Source organism: Danio rerio, chromosome 1 (genome assembly GCF_052040795.2).
Source record: "Danio rerio strain M-AB ecotype USA chromosome 1, GRCz13ab, whole genome shotgun sequence".
Lineage (NCBI taxonomy): Eukaryota > Metazoa > Chordata > Actinopteri > Cypriniformes > Danionidae > Danio > Danio rerio.
Genome location: NC_141021.1, coordinates 28822460 through 28844330, shown reverse-complemented (window position 1 = coordinate 28844330; position 21871 = coordinate 28822460). Strand labels below are relative to the sequence as shown.

General features: G+C 35.5%; 1 protein-coding gene, 1 long non-coding RNA gene and 1 pseudogene across 2 annotated transcripts in view; 2 read left to right on the top strand and 1 right to left on the bottom strand.

Moving 5' to 3' along the window:
• LOC147846851 (uncharacterized) overlaps nucleotides 1–21871 on the top strand; it is a 707546-nt gene that overhangs the window by 359030 nt on the left and 326645 nt on the right. The window lies entirely within an intron of this gene.
• Nucleotides 1–21871, bottom strand: part of LOC147846852 (uncharacterized) — a 61920-nt gene that overhangs the window by 8629 nt on the left and 31420 nt on the right. The gene's annotated exons all lie outside the window — the stretch shown is intronic.
• LOC147837394 (zinc finger MYM-type protein 1-like) lies at nucleotides 847–2056 on the top strand (annotated as a pseudogene).

Sequence of the window (21871 nt, the reverse complement as noted above, 5' to 3'; positions counted from 1 at the left end):
GATAGATAGATAGATAGATAGATAGATAGATGGGGGACAGGAAGAGGAGCTTCAACGCAGAGTGGTACAGGATTCACCCATGGCTTGAGTACTCTACAATAATAGACACTGCATATTGTTATGCCTGTCGGCATTTCAGCCCTCTCAATAGCCCAGTGTCAGTTTTTGATAGCTTATCTGGTTTTAAAAACTGGAAATAAGCTACTAACAAAGAAGGGGGATTTGCAATTCATGCAAAATCAGATCGCCACAAGCAAGCCATGGTTGCATGGAAAGACTATGAGGCAGCTGTGAAAACCAAAAAATCTTTGCTAAATGTTTTAAACAAAGAACATGAAAAGCAAATTAAAGAAAACAGGGACTACATGAAAACTGTAGCTGAAGTACTATTACTTACAGCCACACAAAACATTGCTCAGAGAGGACATGATGAGTCAGCAGAGTCATACAACAGGGGCAACTTCATTGCAATCTTGGAAACCATTGCAAAACATGACAAAACTGTAAAAAAAAAAAGAGGTTGAATTCCATCCAGAATGCGAAATACACCAGCAAAGCCATTCAGAATGAGGTTCTTAGTTGTTTAGCAGACATGGTCAGATCAAAAATAATAGAAGAAGTAAAACAGACTGAAATTTTCAGTATTTTGGCCGATCAAACACAAGACATAAAAAAAAGAAGCAGATATCCTTGGTATTGAGGTACTATTATAGCGGAACTGTCCATGAAAGTTTCATTAATTTTGAATCAGCTGATCGTGCAGATGCAGCAGGGCTCACTGAAAAGATAATCCACACGCTTGAAAGCCATGGTCTAGAATACAAAGAAAATTTAATCGGCCAAGCTTTTGATGGTGCATCTGTTATGAGCGGCAGGCATGCAGGTGTACAGGCACTGTCAAAGCAATCCCTGAGGCGGACAGATTTTTCTCACTGCAGGAAAGGCTTTATGTCTTCATGTCCGGGTCATATGAGCATAAAAAATGGCTTGCTGTGCAGAGTGAAATGTTTGAGGGTGCTCCTAGAGAACTTCAGAGATTAAGTGATATTCGGTGGTGCATGTTGCTATATTTCACTGCGTAATACTTTGGATAGGTTGCCTGCCATTAAGAGAGTTTTGCAGGAAGTAGCTGAGGAAAACAATGGTGACAGATTTGTTGAAGCACATAGTCTGCTTGCACAGTTAGACTTGAAGTTCATTGTGTATCTTGGTACACTATGTAAAATCTTTGGAGAAGCAAGACTGCTCTCAAATCTGTTGCAGTCATCATCACTTGATCTGGCAAAGGCTTGATGATTTAGTACAAGCCTTGACTCAGTCCTTGCTTGACTACAGTAATTAGTCATTTTTTGATGGACTTTGGAGTAATGTGATTAATGTGGCTGAAGAGTGTTATATTTCAGTACACTTAAATGAAAAAGGGCAGACACAACCAAGTTCACAATTTACTGACTATTGTGTTCTCTCTACAACAGGTAAGAGAATGGCAGATGTAACGAAAGGGGGTTTTCGGTCATCATTTTTTTACTCTGTGATTGACCAAATGCTCTCTGAGCTAAACATACCGTTCTCTAACCATAACTGTGACATCATGAATGGCATTCAAGAACTAAATCCAAAAAGTGATGCCTTTCTCAAAGAAGATGTCCTGTTTTCTTTAGGTAGAATGTACAGCTCAAATATTGAGGATCTGGGGCATGAAATACATCAATTTAAAAGAATGTTAAACAGGAAAATCGAACAAGGTATGCAAAGACAAACAAGTATTGTGGAATTGGCATCATTTATGGAACCTTATAAAGAGTTTTTTTTTTTTGAGCTATTCAAACTTTGCAAAATTAGTGTTGCAATTCCAATCAGCACAGCTTCTTGTGAAAGGAGCTTCTCAACACTAAAACTGCTGAAGACACATCTCAGATCCACTATGGCAGACGACAGAGCGAGTGACTTGGGCATTCTGAGTATTGAATCAAAACGTGCTAAACAATTAAATCTCGAAGAGTTTGTTGACATTTTTGCAAGGAATCACAAAAATCACAGAATACTGCTTCTGTAAGTGCATGGTATCACAGATTATAAGATGACTGCTTAAGTTGACATGTGTAAATGGTCTGTTACACAGTTTAAGTCAAACTGAACCCTTCTGTGAAATTCGAATTATTATTTCCAACTGTTTCTTTATGGAGAGATTTCTTTCAACACTATTTTAAATGCAAAACTTTTACTTACTAATTTCTAATAGCTACTTTTTGTCTTTCCCATGGTGACAGTGCATAATATTTTACTAGTTATTTTGCAAGATACAAGTATTCAGTTTAAAGTGTAATTTAAAGATTTAACTAGTAAAACATTATTAACTAGACAAGTTAGGATATTTAGTCAAGTTATTCTATTACTGGTTTGTTCTGTAATCACAATCACAAAAAATTAAGGTCAGTATTAGCCTCCTTAATATATAATATACAGTGCTCAGCATAATAGAGTACAGCCCATTTTGAAAATAAATATTTTCCTCTATTTCTCAGTAAATATAGTCATTGTATTTTGGTGTATTTAAACAAAACAGATTTATTAAACAGATATATTTATTAAAATAATATTTTAGTCAGCAAACAAGTTTAGAAATTGAAAGATACTACAATTCAATTTAAGCAAAAAAAAATTGCAAAGAAAATTACAATTTACAAAATTTTAACTACATTTGTTTTTTTTTTACTTCTTCCTTTTTTTATTAATTTGTATTTAATATTTTTCTATAATTACTAAATTTGGGTGTGCTGATTTTTGGACCGTTGTTTTAGTACTGACTAATCTGATGTATATGCACAAATACAATATTATATAGATTCCTATTAAAAATATTATTTTAAAAGAGAAATTTGTGAGGGGTGTACTCATAAATGTTGAGCATTGCATAATAAGAATATATAATATATTGTATTTATTTATTTTTTTTCTAATTAAAAGCTGGGTTAATTCAAGGTATAAAAGAGTCATAAATATTATGACTCCAGAATAATTATTTTTGTTTCATAGGAAATAATGTGAAAAGTTCCTTGGTTTGTTAAAGAGTTTGTGTGCAAAAATGTGCCTTGATGTACTTTAATGTTACAAATGTTATCCCACTACAATTCAAATAAATTAACATGGATGATCAATTTGAGTTGAAGTTATTTTATTAGCTTCTTTATGAAGACTGCAGAGTGATGCGTGAAAATGACTTTGAATAATTCTTCAAGTAGTTTGTGATGTGTGTTAAAGTGTGCCCCCTAAAAATACAACTGGCTCCTGCTTGGCCCCCCCAGTTACTTTGGTCTAGAACCGCCACTGCTCCTAGCTCTTCAGGTACGTCACGTATGTTGCGTTATGTCGCGCGCGCAACTCTCATCGCTCTTCAGGTACGTCTCGCGTGCACACGCCCCACTACTCAGATACGTCGCTTACTCAACCCCCAGCACCCCCCCGTTTCTCTTCAGGCACCCACTATCCATAGCCCACTATCCCGCTACCTCCCGCAAATCTACTCTGTAAACCCCTGGAAATGACTTTTTTCCCAAGTTGGGATGTCTGTAAACACCACAACAAACAATGCAATAAATAGTTTTGAAAAAAACATTTGCCTTGTCATTGAACATAAGAAAACTTGTATAAAAATAACCATAATGACGTACCCTTGATGCTATAATATGAACGATAAAACCATTTTTAACTGTGGGGACATATCTTTATAAGTATAATCGGCTGTATTATTTGTGTACCCTTCAAAAGATCTGTCATCACCCCCCCTACTGTTAAATTAAATTTACGGCCATGGGCTCACCACGTCCAATCCTCTTTGCCATTGAAAGCATGAGGAAGCATCTGCAGAATAGTATGCGAGATAGCCTTTCTTTGTTTTATAAAACAATTGTTTTTGTCGTTAACTTTCATTTCTAATGATATATTATGACTCAAAGTTATCGATTTGTGAATTTCAGGGCACCAACAGACTCCTCTGGCCAAAGTCATGTTGTCTCAACTACATCTAGCTATCTCAACTACATTTCTCAGTAGAGTGGCGGTAGCATCGCTAATTAGCAAAGCTATTTTATTAGTGAAGTACCGAAGTAATTACCACACAAGCTACATTTACAGATCGCAGATCAACAGTGTTTTAAATGTGTAACAGCTGGTTTTATTGGATTTTTTCTGTTGTGTACTATAATTTATTCCTGTTTGGTACAAGATATTAATTACAGTAAATAATTGAAATGAACAGTTCTGCCTCATATATTTCAGTTTTTTTGGCAGTTTTATTGATCACTAAGACGTGATTGATTTGGATTTAAGTGGCTTCAATTTAAAAATAAAAATTGCAAATATAGCTCAGATGTATTATGTTTTTTTTTTGCAAATGCCACAAAAAAATCACCCTGCACAACTAACTAAAATTCTGATTTTGTAACAACAGTAAACATTTTTTTGTGATAAGGTCTGGCTTTGTAGTGGCTCTACTTTAAAATTAAATTAATATAATTTTATTCAATTGATGAAAGATTTTGAAATTCTAACAGTAAACAGAGCTACTGTAAGCTCACTCCTGCTCGGTATTGTCACACCTGTTGCAGTGCCCTAGTTTGGACACTTGAGGGCACTTGTTTGTTTTGTAGTTTAACTTCATTTCCCATAATCCTTTGTATCACTGATTGTGTTGTTACAGCTGTTTCATGTTTGTTAATTTAGTCCTGTCTTTATAAACCCTCTTGTTCTCTGTTTTAGTTGTCTTAGGATTTTGTTAGCTCCTCACGTTTGGTATGTTTGTCTGGTCATCTAGTTTTTGGATTTTGATAATTCTTGGATTCCCTTTTTGTGTTTGTTTTCGTTAGCACTCTTTAGCACTCCTACCCTGTTTTTGTATTTACTCGTTTTTGGATTTTTGCCTGTTCTCTTGTATGGACTAGATTTGCATCCTGCTTTAGTTCTGTTCAAGTTTGGAAACCTTTGTCTTTTGGAAACCTTAGTCTTTGTTATAATAAATTGCTGCACTTGGATTTTTGCATTTTGTGATTATTCCCCATTTCGTGACATAATCCTAGGGCCATTCAAATCCAGCAGCAGAATTTTATTTATTTATTTTTTGCTGTTTTTTGGGAGGATGAGTTTTCAGATTATTTTGCCTGCAACTGAGAAGGAGCGAGTGCTTCGTCTCCAGGCATTAGTGGCTGAACGCCAACAGGGTTTGGAGGTAGGAGCCTTTGCACAGTCATTTTGGACCTTGTCAGTGGGACTGAGACTGTCTGACTATGAACTTAGTAACATCTTTAATCAATGTCTGGATCATCCTTTATCGACGAAGGAGATGGAGGATCTAAAGATTGTTCAATTTTGGGATTTTGTTATGCACCTTAAGTGTAATAGTTATGAGCTTGATTCGTTTTCCAAAATTGGCATCACCCCCGGATCTCCATCTCAAACAACCATCATTCCTGAATGTGTCATTGAGGCTGTAGAATGTTTTGACACTCTCTCTAATATTCTGGCCTGTGTCAAGTCTCTGCCTAAATCGATGGATCCTTTAGGATCTCAGCCTGCAGTGATCACCAGTCCAGAGAATTTGATTGAGTTCACTGTTTCTCCAGGACCTCTTTCAATGATGGCTGATGACATGGAGGCTCTCCTCAAGAGATCTGCTAGTTATGAATCATTCAGTAAGATAGCCATTACTCCAGACTTTTTGCTCAGGATTGTCACAACCTTACAGCCTTTGCCCAATGTGATCAGCAGTTTGGAGATTTTGTTTAGTATTTCTGCTCATTTAATGATTCAGCCTGAGATGACTGTCAGTTCAGTATCTGCTCCAGAAATCACCTCTGAGTCCTCATCCTCCATTGCTTTTGAACTATTTTCTATTTTTTCTGATTTTCTCTTTCAAGACTCATTGAACCTTATTTTTCTAAGATTGTTGAGGCTTCATTTTTAAGTTTCTTTGAGCCTTTGTCCTCAAGCGCCGGTGACCCTTCGCCCTCAAGCACCGGTGAGCCCTAGCCCTCAAGCGCGGGTGAGCCCTCGCCCTCAAGCGCCGTTGAGCCCTCAGCCTCAAGCGCCGGTGAGCCCTCAGCCTCAAGCGCCGGTGAGCCCTTTTTCACTTCACAGACCAGATCTAGGGGTAAGCCATTTCCTAAGCTGGGAATGCCTTTGCCACCAAGACAAACCTTTGTTCCAAAGGTTAATTCATCAATTCGGTCAGGGTGGCCTTATACTTTAGATATGTGGCCACCAATCCCAGCAGTTGAAGCGTGGAGGACTTATGACTGGCTTAAAGGGACTTTTCCTCCACTTGTACCACTAGGGTGGCCCTTAGTTTGGGCTTCAAATCCTCTAAGCCTACTTGCTCATTTTCTTCATGGACTTCACAGTGGCTTGTATGGTTTCACTTTGTTTCCGTTTATGTATGTCTGACCCACCATCCCTCCCCCTGGTCAACCTCCATTCCACCTCCCTCCTAGTTAAGAGATCAAGTGGGAGTGTCTGGAATCCCCTCCCTTTGAGCGGGGTAATGTCCCACCTGTTGCAGTGCCCTAGTTTGGACACTTGAGGGCACTTGTTTGTTTTGTAGTTTCACTTCATTTCCCATAATCCTTTGCATCACTGATTGTGTTGCTACAGCTGTTTCATGTTTGTTAATTTAGTCCTGTCTTTATAAACCCTCTTGTTCTCTGTTTTAGTTGCCTTAGGATTTTGTTAGCTCCTCACGTTTGGTATGTTTGTCTGGTCATCTAGTTTTTGTATTTTGATAATTTTTGGATTCCTGTTTTTTGTTTGTTTTCTTTAGCACTCCTACCCTGTTTTTGTATTTACTCGTTTTTGGATTTTTGCCTGTTCTCTTGTATGGACTAGATTTGCATCCTGCTTTAGTTCTGTTCAAGTTTGGAAACCTTAGTCTTTGTTATAATTAATTGCTGCACTTGGATTTTTGCATTTTGTAATTATTCCCCATTTCGTGATAGGTATATTCATTCATTTCTTTTATTTTCGGCTTAGTCCCTTTAATAATCTAGGGTCGCCACAGCGTAATGACTCATCCAGCATGTTTTTACACAGCGGACGCCCTTCCAGCCACAACCCATCTCTGGGAAACATCCAGACACACTCATACACTATGGACAATTTAGCTAACCCAATTCAACTGTACCGCACGATTTTGGACTGTGGGGGAAACCGGAGCACCCGGAGGACACCCACGCGAACGCAGGGAGAACATGCAAACCCGGCCTGGATTGGCTAATCAGGAGGACCGGGAGAATTCCCGGTGAACCGGTCCGTTTTTTTTTTGGCCGCGAGGGCTGGTGTCTCTAGCTGCTTGCACTCTCAGTAGTTGCACTTTTTTTTCATTATTTATTTGACTGTAGCCTCTCTCTTTTTATTCATTATTTTGCCGCAGCTCCACTCTATTAATTTATTTTCTCGCAGCCCTGTGAGCAAAATGCAGCCTGCAGGTTAATGATGACGCAACATAACAAGAATAAAACAACATAGTCATTCGACCCCAAATAGTGGCACCTTAATAAATATAAGAATTCGAATAATTAATATTAATGAATATTACACCTGTTCGATGTAAATTAGATGATGCACTGCTTTAATAAATCTGACATAACTTGATCAGAAAGTTAAAAAAGAAAAGTAGTGGTTAAAACAGTCATGCAGATAACAGTGCAATATTATTATTTTTTTATTCCAAACTGCACCTACATAATAGCGTCATTGTGGTCCAGTGGTCAGCACGTTGTATTACGACGTCACCGACCAGTGTTCGAACCTCACCAGAGGTTTTTTTTTTATTGTTAAGACATAAAATACTGTTAGGGTCGTTGAACATTTGAAGTTTTAAAGTAGCTGTTTTCTTAAAAAAGACGTGATAGTGTCATTTAGATATAGTGTATTGTAATATAGTCAGTTGTGAACTGAGGTGGGCCGGTGGAGTCCCACTCCGGCCCTGATGCAAACTCCACACAGAAACGCCAACTGACCCAGCCTAGGCTTAAACTAGCGACCTTCTTGCTGTGAGGGGACAGCATTACCTACTGTGCCACTGTGTCGCCCTGCTTTGTATAAATGCTTGAAAATTATTTAGTTGAAAATGTTCATTAGAAACTTAAAAGTAATCAAATGTAAGCATTTACTTTACTTTTATAATTAAATTGTTAAAATTAAGGAGAAGCTGATCGGTTTTACAGTACCAGGGAAATACCTTCACACTGCCGGTGCTAAATCGTTTGCCGTTGGAACACAGAGAGGTGATCTGCTGTCAGGCTGCAGGTGGGAAAGACTGCTGTACAAGGACTGGGCCACCTGTCAGTGCTCTAAGGTGGGGGAGTGGCCGATGGCATCACTAGCAGCCTGTTGAGAAAAGTAGGGACCGTACAGTATGGGCACATGAGAGTCAATAAAAATCTCCAGTACCACACAAAAAAGTCACTAGATTTATCGATAGTAGGGATGCACAGGGTGTCACTTCAGTTTTCAGAGTTTAAGTTCAGTTCAGTTTAGCTCAGTTCAGTGTGGTTTAATAATCACTACTGAGAGTCCAAACATTGAAGAACAATCCATCGATGCGCATCTTTACAGATCCCGAACCATGCAAGCCAGTGGCAACTGCAGCAAGGAAAAAACTTCACCACTTGGCGAAAGTGAAGATTTAAAAAACCTCGAGAGAAACCAGGCTCAGTTGGGCCCAACCATTTCTCCTCTGGCCAAACGTCTTGTGCAGAGCTGCAGTCTAGGCACCGGAGGCTGGAAGCTGGAACTTAGTGAAGACTCGTCTGTCCCTGGAGCGTCACAGCAATCAGTCTCATGCTCTCCACTCCTCCATGACCACCAGAGCAGCTGCTCATGATATGGCCTGGTCCAAGATATGGAAACCTTGGGATCATCTCGACGCTGGTCTTGGATCGAATCAGTGGCTGATTGAAAAGTCTCTGAGGGCCTTGGGATGAGTATCCTCAGAAGGAAATAGAGATTAAAGTGAATAACTACTGTAGCTGGTGTTTATAGTGTATATAAAAGAGATACACCTAGATACACCTAGAAACCAGCGTGGAGCACATTTATGTATCATACCGCTAAGTAATGCACTTAGTCTATTCTTTACTAAAAAGATAGGTTTTTAATCTAGTTTTGAATTGGGAGAGTGTGTCTGAGCCTTGGACATTATCTGGAAGGCTATTCCAGAGTATAGGAGCCATAAATTAGAAGGCTCAACCTCCTTTACTCGACTTTGCAATTCTAGGTACTACCAGAAGCCCTGAAATTTGAGATCTTAAAGAGCGGGTTAAATTGTAACGAGACAGAAGGTTGGTTAGTTAAACAGGAGTTAGATTATTTAAAGCTTTATAGGTAAGAAGCAATATTTTAAATTCAATACAAAACTTAACAGGCAGCCAGTATAAGGAGGATAAAATTGGGGTGATCTGACCATATTTTCTAGACCTAGTAATAACTCTGGCAGCTACATTTTGTGCTAGCTTAAGTTGGTTAATAGAGGATGCTGGGCAGCCAGCAAACAGAGCATTACAGTAATCCAGCCTAGAAGTCATAAAAGCATGGATTAGTTTTTTCTGTATCTGAGATGGATAGCATACTTCGTAACTTAGCGACATTTATTAGATGAAAGAAGGCAGTTTTTGTGACATTGGATATGTGATTTTCAAAATTTAAATTGCTGTCTAATATGACACCCAGATCTTTTATAGTAGAGCAAATGCTGACTTTGTATCCTCTAATTGTAGATTGAGTTGTGAGATCTGCTGTGTACAGTATTTAGGCCCAATAAGTAATAATTCTGTTTTGAGTTAAAGAAAAGAAAATTGTTAGTCATGCAGTCTTTAATCATCTTTAATACATTCAGTTAGCTTAGACAATTCAGGCATCTCATCAGGTTTAGTTGAAATATACAATTGCGTATCATCTGCATAGCAGTGAAAGCTGATCCCATGTCTTCAAATAATGTCTCCCAGGGGTAGCATGTATATTGTCAACAGCAAAGGGCCTAAAAGTGATCCTTGAGGCAACCCATACTTTACTGGGCTGATCTGTGAAGGCTGTACATTAATATTCACAAACTGGTAACGGTCAGCTAAGTATGACTTAAACTATTATAGAGCCTGTCCCTGGACACCTGTAGAATTTAAGCGATTTATGAGGATATTGTTGTCAATGGTGTCAAAGGCGGCACTAAGATCGAGTAAAACTAATAGCGAGATGCACCCTTGATCAGCAGCTAAATCGATGGTTATTTTCACTAAGCTGGTTTCTGTACTGTGATGAGCCCTGAAACCTGACTGAAACACTTCAAAAACATTGTTCGTCTGCAGAAAGGAGCATAATTGGGCAGAGACAACTTTTCTTTTTGTATTTTAGACATAAATGGAAAATTTGAAATAGGCCTATAATTAGCTAGGTTGCTGGGGTCCAGTTGTGGTTTCTCAATAATAGGCTTAATAACAGCTAGCTTGTAAGGATTTAAAACATGGCTTAAAGATAAAGAAGAGTTGATAACATTAAGAAGAGGTTTGGTAACACTTTATAATAACTACACACTATAAATCATTTACTAAGCATTAGCAAATAGTGAATTCATTATCTGTTAGCATATATAAGCATTAACTCTATATTAATAAACATCATTAAGAAGGTTAAAACTGCAGCTACAAATGCTGTATTCTTGACTTGCAAACATATTTAAAATGTGCTTAATAATTGTACTTTCATACATTATTAATGGTTTATTTTTCATTACTTAAGGAAGTATTGCATTATTTACATACCATTTGTATTTAAGAGTAGTTGAGGGTTTTTAGGATTATTCAGAACGAGTCAGTAAATGATTAATAAACTATTGAAATCAACATTTATATGTCTTATAATTGAGGCATATATTAATGGTTACTATGTATTTTAATAAATGCTTCATTAACTCAATTTCATGCAGTTTTGTGACCTTATCTAAATTGAGGACTATTCATGCTTTATAAATCCCTTATAAATAACAAATAAAGGTTTATTTATATTCTAAACAGGAATAAATTACATAAACTACTATATTCAAATGAAACTGTACTTCAAATGAAAAATAAATCTGCAACCTTATCTAAAATCATTGTAGAGTTTAAACATTGCATCTTATTATATTGTTAAATTATTATATTGTTGTTGTTTTATCCAGTTTTATGTCGTATTTTGAAACTCCTGTTATTTGGCAATGTTTAAACTTTACAGTAACTTTACTTTTTAGAAAAGATTGCAAAGATTATTGTTCATTTGTTACTGACCCTTTAAATGTTATTTATAAGGGTTTTGTAAAGCATGAATAGTCTTCAGTTTAGATTAGGTCACAAAACTGCATGAAATTGAATTTAAAAAGCATTTAATAACATATTAGTTAACTATTAGTATATGCCTGAATAATTAGATATTTAAATGTTGATTTCAATAGTTTATTAATCATTTACTAACTCATTCTGAATGATCCTAAAAACCCTCAACTACTCTTAAATACAAATGATTTGTAAATAATGCAATACTTAATTTAGTAATGAAAGATAAATAATTATCTAAGTATGAAAATACAATTATTAAGCACTTTAAATAGGTGCTTATAAGTCAAGAAAACAGCATTTGTAGCTGCAGTTATAAACTGCTTACTAACGTTTATTAATGTACAGTTAATGCTTAACAAATAATGAATTCACTAGATGCTAATGCCTTATAAAAGATTTATAATATGTATTAGATATAAATGTATATATTATATGTATTATTATAAAGTGTTACCCTATACTATAAAAAGGTTCTCGTACTGTATAACTGGTAGCAGTTCTTTCAGTAATTTTGTTGGAATTTGGTCTAACATACGCGTATAGTTGGTTTAGAGCTATTTATAATCTTATCTAGCTCTTCATGTTCTATGGTTTTGAAGCACTGTAGGTTATTTTGATTCAGTGAAATGTTCACTGGATCTGGAGTATAGGGCAATGCAGAAAGTTTAACATCTTATATTTTCTATCTAAAACGTTCTATTTTGTTACTGAAAAAATTCATGAAGTCATAACTACAAATTTGCGGTGGAACATTTTGTCCCAAAGACGATCGATTATTTGTTAATTTAGCAAAGGCGTTAAATAAAAACTAGTTAGCTATCAGGTGCTCAGCCCTGGCAGATTTTAGAGCTCTACTACAGCTGGATATATTGTCTTTATATGCATTTATAAAGACTTCTAAATTAGTTTTTTTTTCATTTACATTACAGAGCACAGGTTGCTGTTTTGAGAGCGCGATTATGACTATTATACCATGGTGTAGAGTTATTCTCTCCAGCCTTTTTTAATTTGATGGGTGCCACAGTATTTAGTGTGCTAGTAAAGATGGCATCCATACTGCTGGTTACTACATCAAGGTCATTGTGGTTTGTGGGTGCATTTCGAGAAAGATCAGGTAGGTTATTTGTGAATTCATCTTTGATGGACAGAACGATAGTTCTACTAGGGCACTAAATCAGAGCGGATTTGCTAATTTCAGGTAAACACAGCTTATACAGTAAAAGCTAGTGGTCTGTAATATCATCACTTTGTGGTATAATGTCTACATCAATGACCTCAATTCCATAAGACAGAATGAAATCTAATGTATGCTTTAAGCGATGGGTTGGACCAACATTTTGCTTTATCCAAAGTGAATGTGGTAAATCCATAAACGCGAGCCCTAATGTGTCGTAAGTGTCATCTATGTAGATGTTAAAGTCACCTACTATTAGTATTTTAACAGTTTTAACTAGTAAGTCAGAAATAAAATCAGAAAACTCTTTTAGAAAATTGACATAGGGTCCTGGGGGTTTATATATGGTGATTAAGGCGAGGGATAACATATGTTTTGGCATAATCTCCGGAAACATAAAATTAAGCGCTAATATTTCAAAGGAGTATAAGTCAGTTTCTCTGAATTACATTAAGAATATCACTAAAGATTGATGCAACTCCACCACCACAACCAGTTTGTCGAGCCTAATATGTATATATAAGAATCCTGGAGGAGTTGCTTCATTTAAACTAATATAGTCATTTTGTTTCAGCCAGGTTGCAGTGAGACAGAGTCCAAGATTGTTATGTGTTATTATTTAATTTATTATAAGTGCTTTAGGTGCTTATGACCTGATGTTTATGAGACTAAGCATTACAAAAATTTGTATTTTCACATTTTGGCGGATTTTCTGGTTTGATTTTTTATATATTTTTTTTGTCTGGAGCACAGTACATTTATTTCTTGATCTAATAATACGAGGAACAGACACAGTCCCTATTATAGCCAGATATGGCATTACTGTTATTTAAGTGGGACGAACAAGAGTCTATATGGCTAAAATGTGAATTTTGTGAATTTTTACTTACTAGTCCAGACAGAACGAAACGTCCTTGAGATGTTGTCTGACAACATCAAGGAGTTCAGCTCCAGCTCAACTGGGGTGCAGCCTGTCAACATGGAAAAGCCCAGGATGCTCCCAGAAAATATATGATCTGCAGACTAAACCAAAGGCAAGTTTTACTCATTAGAAATTCCCTCGCCTAAACTCGCCGCGAGTGAGAAGGAGAAACTAAAAGCATGTCTGAAAAATTATCTTTTTGAAGCAAATCTTGATTGGTATAATTTTTGGTTATTTTATTGTATTTTTGTTCGTCAGTTATCAACAAAATAAACAAGAATATTTGAGGTGACGTTCATAACAAGGTCCGCTTATGCTTAAGCGCACAAACTGACAAAAAGGCCTGTTAAATAAAATATGAATATAAATAAAATGACAGTAAAATATTCACAGTATCAGAGCAGCCTATATTAGTCTAAATAATTTTGTTGATGACAAGCCATGTTGCGCCTGTCAGTTTCACTTGTATTAATTTAATCAACTACTTCGACCAAATGAGCCAGGCTATACAAACTATTAGCAGCACTTAACGTATTCACCTCAAAAGAATAAACTTAGTCAGACAGATGAGAGAATAGAAACTCTTTATAAGAATAATTTTATGAAGCGGCGCACTACGCTTCTTCGCAGCCAGTGCGCTTGATGCATCACTAACACAAAGGCGCAGGCCTCTGGTATCAGCACAAAGGGAAGATTTCAGTGCATTGAGGATCTGTCCAATGTATTATTGACCCTTTTCTAATTTAAAGTTTCTGGTAAGCCTACTTTGTGTGCGAAGAGCAGGTAATAACCCTCTCTACTTCAGTTTTGCAAATGCGAACTGCTGATCTAACAGACACAGCATGTTATGGGTCAAAATGAACCCATTTAATGTATAACAAAATGCATTTCTACACTGATTATTAAAATTAACAGGAACAAATTGTATTGAAGCGTTTTTTGTTTTGTCATAAACGCAACTTGCAGTTTGAATTGTGAATGAATGGCGAATGATTGACAGGTACAGTAGCAGGAATCACTAAACTAAACATGTGGTTAAGCACTTGAATATTCATCTGTACTTCGCATTAAACTATAGAATGGCTTCAGAACATTTAAGATATAGGCCTACATGACAACTTTACAGTGTCTTGTAATAGGCTACCTTCATGGCTTTTGTTGGCTTATAAATTACACAGAATATAGAACAGATTTGGATAGGTACCAGCTGGCCGATACCAGATCCAGCAAAAATATATGGTATCAAACCGATATCCGATCCAAGTATCGGGATCGGTGCATCCCTAATCGCTTTTTAAAAAAATTGTCTGAGAAGTCGCTAAGTGATAAAGTTGCTAAGTTGGCAACACTGGACTAAATACGCAGAACACATATATAATATAAAAATATATTTTAAATACTAATATTATATTTATATTACTTATACTATATAAAAAAAGTTGTGGAAGTTAATTTGCTTTTAATCCCATGGTGAAAGTCGTTTTATTATAATTTTAGTGAGCTCTTTAAGGGTATTTATTTTTGTGCTTCTGATGAAATAACATTCAAACCCCTTGTAGCATTCATATTGTAGTCATCAATATTTTTAAATTGTGATTTTTACTTTTTAATCCACATTTTGAAAAAAAAAAAAATCTAATCATTACAAAAAAAACTTGATAATACTAAGACAATTATGATTAGCCTATTTAATTTCCTTTGCACTATTGTACATATCTTCCTGTGCACTGTTATATCAGTTCATAACTGCCCCATGCTGCTCATGTCTTTGTTGTGTTAGAGCATTCCATGTGCCACTGTGAAACACATATCATCACATTCATTCATTCATGTGTTCTCAGTAGCCATATCTGCATGTTTTGATGGGAAATTAACTTTTTAATCTATGCTTATTTGTCTTATGGAGAGGATTCACTTTTAGAAGATGTTACGTGTGCAAATATTTCTCAGTTTTGTAATTATTTGTCTGCTTTCTAGGGAATGGAAAATATTTACCTTGAAAGATTTACTACCATTTAACTGTGTTAGGCTCTTATTATATGAAGCCTTTTTACAACTGTGGACCATATGAGCATGCATAAAAGAAGCCGCATTGCCACACTCGAGTGGTAGGACATCCAGATGTGGAGATGCACTGTCTCTATTCCTTATCTAAATAATTCTCACACATTACTTATATACCATGTTCTTAAAATAAAATGTTTACTCTATTTTTAACCCACACATGAGTGGAAGGGCATAGAATTGAGTGTAGATGAGGGGAGTGTTAAATAAATTTTGAGGTATTAATAGTGGGCTGGTATTTTAGTATTTTGTGTAGCAGAAACTTTTTTTAGTTTTTAATTTACCCTGAAATGTTTTTTTGTCTGTTTTGTTTATGAAAAAAACATTTAAGCACATTGCTGGTGTATAATTGTGAAATGGGAAAAAAGTCAATTGATGCTTTTAATTTAAAATAATGTTTATTTGTTTGCCCCCTAAAAAATATATTTATAATTTGTTCAACCATAGACAATACAAATACAAGGTTCTCAGACAAAGAAATGAAAAATGAAATATAAATATAAAATTAAATATGGAATTACATACTAAATGTCTAAGAAACTAAAACCAAACATTATAATAGTCTACTCTAGTCATTGCACGAAGCCCTGTATTCCAGTCCTCAAGCAATTTATTCAAGTTTCCCTGTATTTAAATTTTTATTTAGATTAAACCAATCAATAAAAATGAGGAACATCTACAAGTACATACTGCATATAAAAATCAATTTAAAATAAGTGGCCATAGAAATAACATGAATAATGTTTTTATCACTTTATCTTGTTTCTTATTTTTGACTTAGCAAGTTTTAAGATTGAAGTAACATTAACAATTTAGTCAAAAATGATTTCTTCAGGTGACGCAGTGGTGCAGGAGGTAGTGCTGTCGCCTCACAGCAAAAAGGTCGCTGGTTTGAGCCTTGGCTGGGTCAGTTGGCATTTCTGTGTGGAGTTTGCATGTTCTCCCTGCGTTCGCGTGGGTTTCCTCTGGGTGCTCCGGTTTCCCCCACAGTCCAAAGACATGTGCTACAATTAAATTGGGTAGGCTAAATTGTTGGTAGTGTATGATTGTGTATGGATGTTTCCCAGAGATTTGTTGCAGCTGGAAGGGCATCCGCTGTGTAAAAACATATGCTGGATAAGTTGGCGGTTCATTCCGCTGTGGCAACCCCGGTTTAAATAAAGGGACTAAGTCGAAAAGAAAATTAATAAATGAATGATTTCTTTAAACAATCTACCACTGACCTGTTCTACTGGTCAACTCCATGTGTCTGTAAACATTTGAACACTGGCAGTTTCAAACAGTGGATCTTGGTGCACAAGATTATCAGTGGGATATTAGAGTTGTCACAGCCAGGCCAGGTTCTCCCCAGTCACAGTCACATGACCGATTGTCGATCACTAGGGTTGGGTATCGTTTGGTTTTTTTTTGATATCGGTGCTAAATCAATACTTTTAAAACAATACCGGTGCCAAAACGGTGCCTGAATCGATACTTTTTAGCCACAAAATGATGGTGGATGACTCTACAAAAATATTTTATTTGACAAAATATTTTTAAAAATCATTTTAATAGAACAAAATAATTACAGTTTAAAGTAAACATCAATTTATATTGTATTACATTAATACATTTCCTTTGATCATTCGTTGGTTAGCATGAATTTAAAATTTGCATTGTGAAATATCATTAGCTTACTATTAACCTGTGGGGGCCAGGCAGGGGCCATGTACTTTTAGGAGCACATTTAAACATATATATCACAAAATACTTAAAACATTATTCGAAGTCATTTTTTTTCGTGCATCACTCTGCAGTCTTCATAAACAAGATAATTTAAATAACTTAAACTCAAAATAATCTTCCTTGTTCATTTATTGGACAAGTAACGTTGTACTGGTGTAGGAGAACACATTTCTAACATTCAAGTACATCAAGGCACATTGTTGCACCTTTAAACTTTAACAGGCCTACAGTTGAAGTCAATTTATTTTGCCCTCCCATACATTTAAAATAATGTTTCTGAAAATGTTTACAGTGTTTCCTAAAAAAAAGAATTATTCTGGAGTCATAATAAGTTATATTTCTTATTGTTTATTTTGTGCATTGATAATGACCAAAACACATTGAATGACATTAAAAAGTAGCAATTTTACCCAATAAATGCGTTAATAATATCAACTGATTTATATATAGTTAATAAAATAAACTTAAACGATTAAAAACTGCAGCAAACATTTATTTAGGCCCGAACTACAACACCAAATGTAAAACTATTTTAGTGTCAGTTTTGCTTAAGTTGCACGCTAGTGTTGTAGGAGAGGGGAGTGGTCGCTTTAAGACTTGCCATTTGTAAGTTGAGTTGTAGTCCATAGCGAAGTGGGTAGTGTAGTTCGACATTATGTGAGCTCGCTGTGTGCTGTGTGTGCAGCTGAAGCAGAGGAAAAAAGTTTTACTTGGCTTTGTTTTATGTTCACTCAAGTTATTCCACCCGAGAGCTGTTTCCACCATGAACCTGACAACACGAAAATAAGTAAAAGAAGGGCATGCATTGATTACTTTTGTCCGTCTCATCCTTTGCACGGGCTGTTACTCTGATGCTGGACATTACTGAAGCGGAGAGAGTTACACTAGTTTGATCATGTATAAATATCATTATAACTATATTATATTATTATAACTATGCCTAAAACATCCTGACAATCAAGAAACAAATGACATTTCACAGGCGATTGTCTTCTGAGTGCACCAGACATTAATGACACTACTCATAGTGCTTGAGAAGCAGACAGTACTGTATGATCTATATACTTTGTAAAATAAAGACTTGCAGGTTAAAGAAACAGCATAGGAGGAGGTTTCCGCGAACCTTAGTGCAGATAAAAAGTATTTATTTATTTTTTTTAAAAGTGTTTTTGTATATAGAGAGGGATACATAACTAGATAGAATAGACATAGAGATAGAAATAGAGATAGATTGATCTCTGCAGCAGCTGCTGAAGAGCTGCGCGCTGCAGACGCAGATGGTGTGAAAGGCAAACACCTGCGTGCTGCTTCTGCTCTCCACTGCTTTTGCTTGCGTTCGTAAACAGGGGTTACACACAACTTTTTTAAAGACAGTTGCTGTGTAAGAATCTTTGCTTGTAAAATACGCTTTAGAATGTTTAGTTTAAGCAAATTGGACTAACGTGATCACGCGTGTAGATCGAAGAGTGTCGCTCTCGCTCACCGAAAACCAGGCTAAATGCGCTGTACTACGTTGCGTGCGTCTGTTTCCTAGCGACAATAACAAAAGCCTGATATCACCTGTTATATCTCAAAGTTGTTCAGAATCAAATGTTTAGTGATGGTGTGTGACAACGCCTATGTGTGCCTTTTTTCATGCACCCCTTTGATGCTTCTTACGTTTTTGCCGCAGCACCGAAATTCATACGCTGATTTAATACCGGTACATACTGGTTACCAAGGTACTGGTGCTATAATGGCACCGGGTTTTGGTACCCAACCCTACCGCTCACAGAATGGCAGAGGGGAATGGCCATTCAATTAAGGCTGTGACGGTAATCGTGACAACTGCGTCACCGCGGTGGTCAGTTTCCATTAGGTCCATTGCCACCGGCGGTAGTAAGTGACGTCATGCACTTTAAAACACAAATTACCATTATGTTGCCAAGTATTAGGCTACATTTCTGTTAGAATATAACATTAGCCGCGATTCAGCAAGTTCAACCATGAATCTTGTTGGAAAACGAAATTTTACATCTGGGAATATTTTAACATTAATATTTTAGGCATTTCCAAAAATGGCCAGGTACTAAAGAGAAAGTAAAAAATAGAAGTCATTGATAAGAAATGGAGCAACATATTTAGTAAGTTAAGAACGCGCCACTCCGCAGTGTAGAGAACCTGCTTTCCGAGAAATGCGGAGGTGGAACAGAAGCAAGAAACAGTATCTGTGCATTTGTGCTACAAGCACACCGTCTGAACGTGTATTGCTGGAAAAATTATAATCCCAATTAGGTCTTCACTTAAACCGAACAAAGTCAACATGTTAGTTTTTCTGGCATATAATTTAAAATATGAATAGAAAACAAAAGATGGAGGTACGCTGTTTTTTTTTAAACATCTGACTTATATTTTTACTAGCAGGCTAATATTTTTTTACTTTTAATAATTATTACTATTTATACTATTACCGATTAGTAAAGTGCCATTTAGGCTATTTGTGAAGTTCTTAAAAATTTTACGTTAAATTATTATTATACAGTTTCAATCAGTTATTTAATATTTAACTACAATATTTATAAACAGTATAGTGTTGTTTTTTAACGAAAGTTAAAAAATAAACATGTACATTTATACTGATGTTTTATTAATTGATATTTAATTAAGTTATAAGTTATTCCTTAATTTTTACATAAAAGGTAAATTAACTTAGGTAGGCTACTTTATTTGTTGGTGATACAGGAGGAACATTTTTGCCAGTGATTAATGTTCTCTCCACTTAAAAAAAAAAATTTTGATAAATAATTTGCGAAAAGGATGCAATAAAAAAATGCATGCTCTTAGTCTTAATCATTCTTCATAATCTGATTAATACATGCATTAAACCTTTTGCGCCGACAAGAACAAGCCCTAAAAAAGTCTAGAGAGAGAAGAGTTATTAATATGTACAATTGGTATTAGTTCATTTTAATGCTCATAAACACGAACTGCGTTGCATGATAAACGCCTTCACAATGTCATATCTTCGATCTTTTCTGAAGAACAATCCATGCCGTCTCCCCAGGTTTTCATCTGTTTTTTTTTCTTTCTTCTTGCTACAAACAATACAGTATCAGCGCCAGACCAGTGGTTTAAATTATATTTTAGTCCTTATTTCTTTTTGTTTTATTTCAAAATACATAAACGTTTTGTATTGCATATTTTGTAAACATTATCATTTAGCCTACATGCAGCGCATAGAGGTTGATGCGGCAAATCCCATTTACTCATGCATTATCCCCATTTCATTTATGACACTGTAAACTTGATTCGCAGGCTGATCATCTTTACACTCAAAAGGCATTTTTAAGTCTCCTAATTTGAGACTGCTGCTGGGAAGTTTCTTATTACAACTGTTAGCGATGTCAAAATGAAAGCAAACATTAAAAAGCGTAACCTAATCCCTAACTGAAAAAGGAATGTGAAAATGCAGTTGCGTCTCTGCTAAAATTAATTTAAAGATAAATTTCTTTTGTGTTTTTTTCCCTTTAGAGATCAAGAGAGTTGTATTTAAAGAATTAATTTAAAAAAAACATGAAATTAATGTCCAGTACTTTCCAGTGAGTTTAGTGTGCCTCCGCATGCGTGTTTTAAAGGCTACAGGCCCACCCTGACCTGACGTGGGGACCAGATCTCTGCACTATTGCTTTAATTTCACAATTTTCATAATTTCATTGCATTTTCATTTGGTAAAATATCTAAGTTTATGTTCTGAAAGTAGTATCAATGACTGGAGTTTTAGTAATTAAAGACAGAAAGAACGTTCACTTTTGAGTGAACTTCTGTCACAGATTATTTTAGTTTTTAGTATGATTGACATATAAGAACTAGTAAATTAAATAAAAACTAGTATCTAACGATTAAGTACTAGTACCTAATGAATATTAATACTTAATGAACCTAATAGTATCTAATACTTGAGTACTAGTATCTATTAATTAGGTACTAGTATCTAATTAATAAGTACCAGTAGTTAATGAATAACTAGCAATACATAAAAATATGTACTAATCCCAGTTGGAATACATACTAGTCAAAACTGAACAGTTGATATCTCAATGACAGATCCCATTGAAATCAATAGAAACATTTTAAATTTGTTACTAGTAACAACAAAATAGTTACTAGTCAGTATTAAAATTAGTACTAGTATCTAATAAATTAAAAACTATATATTTATTAAGCACTACTTAATAAATAAGTACTAGTATTTAATAAATAAAACTATAAGAGTAATATCTAATGAATAAGTACTAGTATAATAAAATAAACTAGTGTCTAATGAGTAAGCACTAGTATATTTTTAAAAAGCACTAGTATTTAATTAATAAGCACAAGTATTTATTGGAAAAGATATCTAAAAAATAAGCACAAGTAACATGAAATTAGATACTAGTACGGGTTATAGATTAAATGTAAAAACGGCTTGCCATACATGCACAGCAAACTGGAGAGTATGACACACACACACACACACACACAGCAGGCTAGGGAAATCTACGTTTCTCATTGCAATCAGCATGTTTTTTTGGTGTAGTCTGTTAAAATTGTGTTTATTTTTTCTATTCGGATTCCCCGTGACTGAAACATGTTGTTAAATGCATTCACTAA